Genomic DNA, 11,881 nt, shown 5'->3' with positions numbered 1-11,881 from the left:
TATGAAAAACTGTTTTTTTATTTGACTTGTGATCGAAGTTACCTGCTTAAATAGGGTAAAGTCGATCACCATTGAATTTTTAGTTTAAGATCGATTTTAAAATATTGAGGAGTAAAGTCGATCACTGTTTATGTTTTTAAAAAACAAATTAAGTATATTACATATATTTTATTTGTTATAAGGGGTGTAAATACAACAACAATAATAATAATAATAATAATAATAATAATAATAATAATAATAATAATAATAATAATAATAATAATAATAATCTTAGGTATTTTATTTATGTTTTATTAATTGTAATTATTGTGTTAAATTGTATTGTGCATTCTTATTGTATTGTGTATTGTAAATTTTATTGTGTATTGTTTATGATTTTATTATGTATTGTTTATCATTTTATTTTGTATTGTTTATATTGTGTATACCACTGCCACCGGGTGCTTGCCCACTTGCAGTTTAAATAAATACGTACATACAATATATGCCTATAGCATTATATAGTGTATCTTTTGTTACTGTGATCATACTATTCGATACAATTAGGCCTATAGGTCTCCACTGTACAGTCGTGACTATGATTGCCAACTTATAAAACATAAAAACACATTTTAATACTTCACATACCAACAAACAAAGATTTAAGAATTCAAAATTTACATTGAAATACCACCCTTCAATTATAATCTAAAATGCAATTCAACATTGCTTAGGTTTATATCAGATGTTATTTGAAATCTTCCCCTCCTCATGTCACTTTAGAAACTACGTTGTTCCCATAGTCAGGTACAGAGGGGTGTACAAAATATGTTCCTTTGGCAGATCTTCTCTTACGCAAGAAATTCACCATAATTTCGTCTTCCTCTTTCCCCACTATCCCATCAATATAAGCTACACTATGACACTTTTCTGTTTATAAGTGTTAGTTGGAGCTATTTCAGTGAACAATTTATTCTTTCTGCTGGTCCTCTCTGTTTCGAGTAGGTCGATGGCATGATCGACTTAACCTTACAAAGGTACAAGTTTTCTTAAAATAATAAGTTTCAATACTAGCATTTACGAATTGCAAAACTATTATTTCAGGATACAATCTCAACGAAAAGTACTTGCGTATACTTCCTGTCTCCTTTCACTGCTGACTATAATTTAAAGTTTGTAAGACTTTGTTTTCATTTAAGAGAAAAAGTTGAAAATAACAATTTTCACTTCAACGGTAATTACACAGTGTTCCCATTGTTGGCATTCGCAGGCTTTTTGTTGTCCCTCTCGCTTACATTTACAGTGTCAGGCAATGAAGTCAGCATAACAAAATTTTAACAAGTAACTGAGAAAATATACAGTATAATTTTCAATAAAAATCGCAAATGATCGATTTTACACCTACTGATTGACTTTACCCACTTCTACGGTATTCAGAATGGTGGAAGGAAGTAAGTATTAACCCTACGTCTTCCTCGAGAACAAAATCAAAATTATAGAAAAAATACGCCTTTAATATGAACACAATTTCCTTTCATACAGAGATTTAAAAAGATTCAGGAAAGATTATTTTATTTTCACAGAAACTTATGCTTCAATTGTTTTACTATTGTTACTATGACAAATGGCTAAAACAGCAAAACAAATTAACACTTATAAATGAAATTATTTTAAAATGGAACCAAATCTACACATCAGGAATCAAAATAACCAGTGCTCTAACATTAAATACCTTACTCTATGCCGATGATCAAGTCATAATTTCCAATTCAGAGGATAATTTACGAAGAGGATTGTATACATTAAATAAAATATTAAAAGATTTTGGGATGGAAATTTCAGCACAAAAATCAAAAGTAATGGCATTTTTAGGACAAGACCCAGTCAGAAGTAAGATAATACACAATAACCAATGCCTCGAACAAGTGCAAAATTTCAATTATCTGGGTTGTGAAATATCTTATCAAAATGAAAAAGATGTGAACAAGAAAATTACCAAATTTACACAAATTCTAGGAATAATAAACAATGCATTAAAAGCTAAATTAGTACAAAAATCTACAAGAATAAAAATATATAATACACTAGCATTACCCACCCTTTTATACGGAAGCGAGATTTGGTCATTAAAGAAAAAAGACGTGAACAGAATCAAAGCAACGGAAATGAAATTTTTGAGGACAGCAGGATATACTCTTTTAGACCGAAAAAGGAATGAAGAAATTTTAGAACAATTAGAAGTAGAGTCAGTAGAAGAAAAAATCAGCAGATACAAATTCAATTGGCTAGATCATGTAAGAAGAATGGAAAATTCAAGAATCCCAAAAATTATGATGCAGTATAAACCTAGAGGACATCGTCGACCAGGAAGACCTTTAAGAAGACTGCTAGATGGGGCCGAAACAGGTCTACAGAGGCCTAATTCGTGAAGGATGATGATGATAAATGCAAATTTGCCTTATTCAGTGTTACCATGTGTTACTAGATGTAATAGAGATTGTTCCAGCGCAATGAAAAGATTCAGAACTCTAATTCGATTGAATTATGGACCCTACAATTTGTCGACATTGTGGAAACTTGTAAAAATGTTTAGATATTCCGCAAGATACTCTGCTGAATATTGTTCATTCCCTGGAAGAGAAGCTACTGAAGATAGAGGAGAAAATAGCGGCCATATGGAACCAACACATTAATTACCTTTGTAATAATCACGTAAAATAATACATTATTTTGTTTATTGAGGAATTACTTGTCAGTAAGTTTATTACGCACAATGTACTTAACTTTATTTCAGTCGATAATTATGTAGGGAATTATAGGATGGGGTATCTTATTTAAATCCAATTTTAATCCATTTTATTTATTACAGAAGAAAATGATTAAAATATGTCTTCATAAACCTACTGATTTTCCATCTCAAAAATTGTTTTTATACTTTAATGTTCTTAAAATAAGACAAATTTATTATATTGTATTAATAAAATTCATACATAAAAATCAAAATAATTTTGAATTGTATTCTCATAGTTATGAAACAAAAGGTGTGAATTATTTAAGATTGTTTGAACCAAAATATAAACACTGCTACAGTAATTTAGGCCCAAGAATATGTAACAAATTTATATTCAAATATCCTATTTTTTTTTTTTCAATTCTAATAGTTCTAGTATTAAATTTAAAAAGTTATGTATGGATTTTATAAAAATTGAAAAATTGTAAATTTAAATTTATATATTCTTATTGCGTAGTAGACATAAGACAAATTGTATTATATACTTCTTAATTTCAATTCAGGAATCCGCCCCTGAGCATGAGTTCTACTCTTTCAGGGGCGAGCTAAAGTTCTTCTGTATATTTTATATTTTATGTTACAATTATTAGCAAAATAAATAAATAAATAAATAAATAAATAAATAAATAAATAAATGAATGAATGAATGAATGAATGAATGAATGAATGAATGAATGAATGAATGAATGAATGAATGAATGTTTTAAAATTGGTTTATACCAGAACAAACATAACTTCTATGAATAAAACTGTAGGCTATTATTATTTTTCTGTAAACTTATAATCAAATCTTTCTTGAGTTTTGAATAAACACAGACCATATATATTACTCGTACATAATTTTGTGTACTTCGAATTCAATATTTTTTTAACTAACTCAATTGTAGAAAAAAGAAACATGCTTCTAACTTTCCTGAAAATAAGAAATGGACTTGGAAATGAAGCCTGTAAATGTACAGCGATTTCGCACACGCTCCTCCAGGAAAGACAGTTCGTTCTCAAAACATTATTTTATGTTTCTATGTTCGTGTGGACTATTCTATCTTGAAAGACATTTACGACTATATGTGGCAAATTTCCGTCTGAGTTCAAAGAGTAGGGCACCGTGCTTGCTTCAGGTCTAAAGAGTCGAACTAAGTGTCTATTTAACAGAGATAAGGCTAGTCTAGAAAAAAATACAGCTAGGCCTATAACTTCTCTCAGCTGCGGCGTAATATTCATATTCATATTCTGTATTTGCCTGAAGGTACAAGAATACAAGAGGCCTCGTCAATGTAATAATACAAAAACAATGTGTCAATATTTAAAATATTAAAAGAGTAAAAAATAATAAAATTTAACTAAAATACTACATCATTTTCAAAAAATTCATTCATACTATAAAAGGGATTATTTTGTAGCCATCTCTTAAGCTGAAGTTTAAATTGTGTTTCATTAAGTGCCTTTATATTTGTTGGTATCTTATCATATATTTTTATTGCAGTAATTACATAGCTTGATTATGTTTTTTGCAACCTGACATGTGGTACGTTTAATTGATCATTATTTCTGGTTTCATAGCGATGCAGATCAGCTATACTTGTATAATTAGTAATATTCTTGTTTACATACATTAAAAGTTCAAAAATATATAGATTGTAGACTGTCATAATCTTTTTATTTTTGAAGAGAGATCTACATGATAGTCTGAGTGGTGACATTGTTAAAATACGAACTGCCTTTTTCTGCAGTAATAAAATGTTTGGAAGATCAGAACTATTTCCATATAAAAGTAATCCATATCTAATAACACTTTCAAATAATGCATAGTGAACTTGTTTTAAATAATGTTTGGGAATCTTGTACATGATACTTCTCAAGAGATAAATTACTCTAGGAATTCTTTTACATACATAACTGACATGGCTGTTCCAACTTAGTTTAGGATCCAAATACATACCCAGCATCTTTACAGATTCATTTATCACATTATTTTGGGTTTGTTTCAAACTTAGAGTTAACACATGAGTTTTTTCATCATTAACAATAAATCCATTAATTGAAAATCACTTTCTTATTTAAGCAAATACAGCTTCCTTCATAAAATCTAACTCAGCAGTATTATTATGTGTGATAACAAAAGTTGTATCGTCAGCATACATTATAGTTTTAGCCGACACATTGTATGACAAGTCATTTATCATAATAAGAAACAGGAATGGACCAAGAATAGAGCCCTGAGGAACACCACAAAAAAGAGGAGTTGAGTTCAGGTTCGAACCTGTGACCCCTTACACTATAATTACTCATCTTACCACTACGCTAATAGAATACATATTGACATTAATTTGAAATAAATTTCCATGACGACGCCCAAAACATAATATTATACTCAATGGGTTAGCACGAAAACGCGTAATAGAATTATACACTGAAATTGTCATGTAATTTTGTACAAATGTATTTAACAAAAATACGCCCGTCCGTGACAGTGTTTTACCACTGCCGTGACCAGGATTCGAACCTGGGTTATTGCGGCCACAACGCAATGTCCTAACCACTAGACGATCACGGCTACCACGGGACACACGCAACAGCGCTTTCCAATACGAAGTCAACGAGAGATCTCGCTTATCTCAGGAATGTTAGCGCTTTCAAGAAACAAGGCATAATAGTATATTATTTATAGACAATGTAGCGATGGAGAAGAGGTAGAAATGAATGAAATATTGCCAATAGCATGTCTCTAGAGTCTAGACACAAAATAGTAGTTGATGTTCGTAACTAAATAGGCCTATAATAAGAAAGTGGCTTCCTTGTTTTTCTTCTTGTTTTATTTATTCTCTTCACACTTCTTATTTCTCTTTCTGATTTTTGTACTCTTTAAATTTCTTCTTATTTTTCTACTTCTTCTGTTACTTCTCTTTACTTACTTCTTTTTTGTTCCATTTCTCTTACTAATTATGTTCACACTTCTTTTCTTATTCTTTCTGATCTTTGTACTCTTTCAAATTATTATTCTTTTTCTGTTCCTTGCACTCTTTCTCTCTACTTATTTCTTTTCTTATTCTCTTTTTTTCTACTAATATTGTTCATACATCTTCTTCTTCTCCTTCTTCTTCTTCTTCTTCTTCTTCTTCTTCTCTTTCTTAATTCTGTACTACTCTTTCAATTTCCTCTTCCCTCTCTGTTCTTTTGCTCCTTGCCTTTATTTTTTCATCCTCTTTCTCCTGTCTTTCATTGCATTTATTTCTGTTTTCTCTCCATTTTCTTCTTCTCCTTCTCCTTGCAATTATTTACTCCTGTCCATCATTTTATTCTTCTGCTTCTTCTTGAAATTATTTCTTTCTTCCGTTTATTTTCTTCTTCTGCTTCTTCTTGAAATTAGTTCTTCCTTCTGCTCATTTTATTCTTCTGTTTCCTTTTGCAATTACTTCTTCTTTTACTCATTTTCTTCTTCTACTTCTTCTTGCAATCATGTCTTCCTTTTGCTTTTTTTCTTCTTCTGCTTCCCCTTACAATTATTTTCCTTCTGCTCATTTTCTTCTGTTTATTCTTGAAATTATTTATTTCTGTCCATTTTATTCTTCCGCTTCTTCTTGAAATTATTTCTTCCTTCCGCTTATTTTGTTCTTCTGCTTCCCCTTACAATTATTTTCCTTTTGCTCATTTTCTTCTTCTGTTTCTTCTTGTAATTATTTACTCTTGTCCATTTTATTCTTCTGTTTCTTCTTTAAATTATTTCTTCCTTCTGCATATTTTGTTCGTCTGCTTCCCCTTACAATTATTTTCCTTCTGCACATTTTCTTCTGTTTATTCTTGAAATTATTTATTCCTGTTCATTTTCTTCTTCTGCTCCTTCTTGAAATTATTTCTTCCTTCTGCTTATTTTCTTCTTCAGCTTCTTCTTGCAATCATTTATTTCCTCTATCCATTTTCTTCTTCTGCTTCTTCTTGCAATCATTCTGTTCATTTTTCATCTACATCTACTTGCAATTATATCTTTCTTCTGCTCATTTCCTTCTTATTGCAATTGAAGGGTTCAGAATCATAGTGGACCAAGCGCCATTTACTAAAACCGTAGAAAACAAGGGTTAAAATGAAGTTATTACCATAATTCAATGGAAACATATAGCAAGTAATATAAAGTATACACATTAAAACTAAATGATATGTCAGTCTTCATTAAACTATGGTATTCACTTAACTTTAACCCTTGCTTTCTCCGTTTTTAATAAATGACGCTTGGCCCACTATGACTCTGAACCCTTCAATTGTCTTCCTTGCTCATTTTCTTCTTCTGCTCCAATTATTTCTTCCTTCTGTTCATTTTCTTCTTGTACTTCATGCAATTATTTTTCCTTCTGCTCACTTTCTTCCCCAATCTTCTTCATCTAGTATTTTTCTTAATATTTTTCACATTCTTCTTCTTCCACTTCTGCTGCATTTTTCCACATCTTCATTCTTTATTCATTTCATTTTTATTTCCCCTTCGCCATCGTCTTCATACTACTACTTTCTTCTCTATCCATTCAAAGGAATCGCAGACAACTGTATTAGTTTCAGAGCGGCAATGTACGTGTATTACACTGCGAGGAGCAGCAATGGCGTTACTCTGGACACTTTTGGTCATCTCGAAGACTTGCAAACAACGACGCAAGTGCGTATTACAAAAATCCAGAAAGTGGTAACTGCTGGCGGACTGCCAACAGACCCCACGTGGATTAGAACAAGAGATTGCAAATTTAATGAAATTAAATTACGAAAGAGGCTCGCAGATTTCCAGTCAGACCTGATCGAGGCGCCGCAACGGCCTGTTGAAGGCCGACCCGCACAACCAGATTTCGAGAAGTGGTGAAATTTTTCATCTGCACTTGGAAATTAGGTAGGCAGGTCTTTAATTAATAACTTTTTTCAATCTACCACCACTGATCGATTACAGCCCTTGCCGAGCGCTGGCTCAAATCCAGTCAGAGCTTTTTTCTGATAGCCGGTCAAACGCAGTGGCGTGCTTAGTAAAGGATCTCCACCACGACAGACTGGATTCGAACCTAGGCCGTGACTTTTACATAGAGACATGACTTTCATTTTGAGGTGGCAATATTGTTTATTATTTATTTATTTATTTATTTATTTATTTATTTATTTATTTAATAGAGTTAGTTCTACAGGCAAAGTTAACGCTATAAGGTCTTCTCCACTCCAACCCTTGCCATGGAGGACCAGCGTTTTTATTTGTATTCCAAAGCTAGCAATGCATAGTTATATCTCCAGGCTCTGGAAGCTTAATTAATTCGCATTTTTCGGTAAGCATGAGGTGCGACAGGACTATTCGTATTTCAGACTACAAATTCTGAATAAATAAGTACATAAATGTAGAGATAATTGTAAGCAACTACGAAAAGTAACAAAAAATAAAAAAACAGATAAATGAATATGTAACTTAATAGAATAATAAAGAAGCAAGCAAAACCGCAAATAAATAAATAAATAAATAAATAAATAAATAAATAAATAATCAAGTAAGTAAATAAATAAATATAAAGGTTAACTCTTAAAATAAATAAATAAATAAACAGAAAAATAAATATATAAATTAATATCAAGGTTAACACTTAAAGTAACTACTAATAAACAAACAAGAGTTAACCTTTATATACTGTATATATATACAGTATATAAAGGTTAACTCTTAACGTAACGGCTACATCAGCAAATATACAATTATATATATATATATATATATATATATATATATATATATATACAGAGTGTTTCCGAGGTGGTAATACAAACTTTCAGGGATGATGGCGAAGGGCACATGTATCAATTTGAGATGAGGAACCATGGACCGGAAGTGACTGAATCGAAAGTTATGAGCAAAAATAGTTGTATGGAAATGGAATTGTAATTTGGCACCATGTGCCCTTCTTCCCTTAACTTTTGGAACAGTCGTGGAAAAACGATATGGGTCGGATGTCTCCTACGTATCGATACAATCTGTGAGCTTGTCTACTGTTCCCATTGGCTCATCCATATTCGAAAATCAAGTCTGCTTATTCCGCTCTCGTGTACTCCTCCATTTCACTAGGACTAATCGACTGGACACTGCAACTTGTAAAGTCGATCAGTGTAGTGAAATGGAGGAGTACACGAGAGCGAAATAAGCAGACTTGATTTTCGAATATGGATGAGCCAATGGGAACAGTAGACAAGCTCACAGATTGTATCGGCACAAGTACCCACGTAGGAGACATCCGGCCCATACCATTTTTCCACGATTGTTCCAAAAGATAAGGGAAGAAGGGCACGTGGTTCCAAATTACAATTCCATTTCCACACAACTATTTTTGCTTATAAAATTCGACTCAGTTATTTCCGGACCATGGTTCCTTATCTCAAATTGATACATGTACCCTTCGCCATCATCCTTGAAAGTTTGTAACACCAATTCGGAAACACTCTGTATATTACATAATAATATAATATAAATATACATATAGCTACGTGTATTTTAAGAGTAATTAAAATGTATTGCATACATCGCTGACTAGCTACATATTACACTAATCAGACTTCAGATGTATACGAACAATTGTTCTTCCTCTGACACATATCGTCAAGTGAGATGTATGCCTGATAATAGATGTACATATCAGCCAGAACCTCAATCAAAGGTAAATATGAAAGTAAATAATAAAATAATACATGTGTTTAAATAAATATACAAATTAAACAAATGAGAAAATTAATGAAATTAACACGAACCTAATAAAGAATCAATAAAAATGTAAACAATTAAATACGTATGCAAAAAATAAATAAATATTTAAATACATAGCATATAAAATTAATCTACATACCGGTAAGCTATTTAAATTTACAAACAATTAAATAAATACGTCAATATGTAACTATACCAATTGAACATGGTCTAATAACCAGGTTAAATAATTAATTATTTAAAATATGTTGAAATAAAATATATGTCAACTAATAACGATGCAGATAAAAATAAAAAATAAGATATAAATACTGAAATTAATTAATGGATAATTGAGTACGAGAATACAAATGCACTTAAGTTGTTTGTGGTATGGCAAAACAAGGTCTCAGTCCCATTTCTGCAAGGACAATTTCCCCTCGTTGCTCAACATTTGACATTGCACATAAATCACTCAACATAACCATGATCACAAACTGATTTACATTGCCTTAGTTCTGTCTTGCACGCAACATCGAGTTGTAACGCGAAATAGTAATATGCGTTACAAGAGCGGTATGTTGAAGTTTTCATGTTCGAGGAAAAGTTTGAAAAAGCGAAACGTAGTTGAGCTTTTTTAATTTCCGAGAATTGAAAGAACAAATACCGCTCGTGTATCGTACATTATTTTGTGCGAAGATCGTTTATTACACACCTGAAAGAGGAATTTCTAATTGGTTGCAATGAAATCTCCATCTTGGTTTCTGTTCAATGACGGCAAATTTGCAAAACAAAAATATCTATCTTCAACATTGTTGCTCTAAAATGTTTTCTGTGTTTAATATACTCCAGCAGGCCGTGATATACGTCTGTCTCCCCCCCCCCTCAGTCTATAAATGCGAACTTAAAACAAACGGTAAGGTTATGTAATGATTTATTTTTCATTTTAATATCTTAACAATATTATTTATATAACATATTGCAGTAATAACATCGGCATCTGAAATCTTGTTGATTTTTTCACGGCTTCCTTAATGTTACTTGCATCACGAATGCAGTAACTTTAGTGGAGTTGTAGAGTTTACTTAATTTTTGCAAATATTTAAAAACAATAATTAACAGTACAATTTAGATGAAATTGCAGTGGTAAGTTTCCAATTTATAATTATACTATATTGAACGTCTCTAAAAATAATATGTTAAAAGCGTAAAGCAGTAAAATCAATATGCCACTTAAGCGGTAAGAAGAGGGAAATTGTTATGTGTGTTAGGTTGGGAATACTGAATGTGGAATTTTAGACTTTCCGCGGATTGGTTTTGTGCGGAAACCAAGCAAATACGCACGATCTCGCACAAAATATTTTGAAGACACCAAATTCTTACAGCAATGATGGGGAGTTGTCATGGTAACAGAGCGATTACAATTAGGAGACTTGAAAAAATAAGTTTCTCAACGGGAAGACGCTTTCCTTTTACTCTGTTCCGGCATTAAATTGTTAACACGAAGATTATTTTAATCGTTTCGTGCAATCTGTTCGTAAGATAATTCCAAGCGAGCGCCAAACAACCAATCAACCAGCTCATTGACACTCGATTGACCTATGAGAATCTGATTATACTGATAGTACATAACATGGTGCTCTAAAATTAGAGAGAGAGAGAAAAAAAAACTCATCCGGCCTTAATTAAGGATGACCACGAGGATCCGGAAATTAATAGCAAACAAATATAATTAATTAAATATGAATATTGTTATAAAAATAAAGCGTAATAATTAAGCACTATTGATTACCAATTATAAAATAAAATCTTAGGAGATAACTATAAAATTATACTGATAAATAAAAGATTTTATGTAAAATTAGCATATCCTTAATTAAGGCCTTCTGAGTGGTATAAATGAAATTGTATAATCTGCAGGGAATCTTTGAGAATTTGCGAGATGATTTTTTGAATTTCAAAAGATGATATCGATAATTGTTTTAAAAAATGATATGTAAATTTTGGTAAAGAACTCCGAGCACCAAAAAATAAACCTGTCACTGACCAATTGAAGAGAGGGATGTTATACTTGGCACTAAGGTAGGGAATACAAGGTTCATAAATGACCCTCTTTTCATGATCAACCTGATGAGCTTGGTTTAGATCTCTCTCCATGCGTATAGTTGGATCTATGATAATAGCCTTTTGTTGTTGCCTGTTTATTGCTATTATATCCGCTCTTCTGTGAGAGTCGTCTTCAGAAATACAGTGGACCTCTTCATGAACTTCCCAACCCTTGTTCCGAAGAAGACAGGCGATAGCTCCACGGACTCTATGATGCCTGTTGTTACGCAATAACAATAGATATTTTTTTTCGCCTACATTCATTTGTTTTGCTACATTCTTTTTTTTTTACCATCATCAGCAATAATGTCAGCAATCAA

At 31.7% G+C, this 11,881-nt stretch overlaps 1 protein-coding gene and 1 non-coding gene across 2 annotated transcripts in view; one reads left to right on the top strand and one right to left on the bottom strand.

Annotated features, from left to right (window-relative positions):
* LOC138704210 (isoniazid-induced protein IniB-like) overlaps positions 1-11,881 on the top strand; it is a 57,459-nt gene that overhangs the window by 20,949 nt on the left and 24,629 nt on the right. The window lies entirely within an intron of this gene.
* TRNAH-GUG (transfer RNA histidin (anticodon GUG)) lies at positions 5,256-5,327 on the bottom strand. The gene has a single exon. It is a non-coding gene; the product is annotated as a tRNA-His (tRNA).

This window comes from Periplaneta americana, chromosome 8, assembly GCF_040183065.1.
Source record: "Periplaneta americana isolate PAMFEO1 chromosome 8, P.americana_PAMFEO1_priV1, whole genome shotgun sequence".
Taxonomy (NCBI): domain Eukaryota; kingdom Metazoa; phylum Arthropoda; class Insecta; order Blattodea; family Blattidae; genus Periplaneta; species Periplaneta americana.
This window is presented reverse-complemented; position numbering and strand designations above follow the sequence as displayed.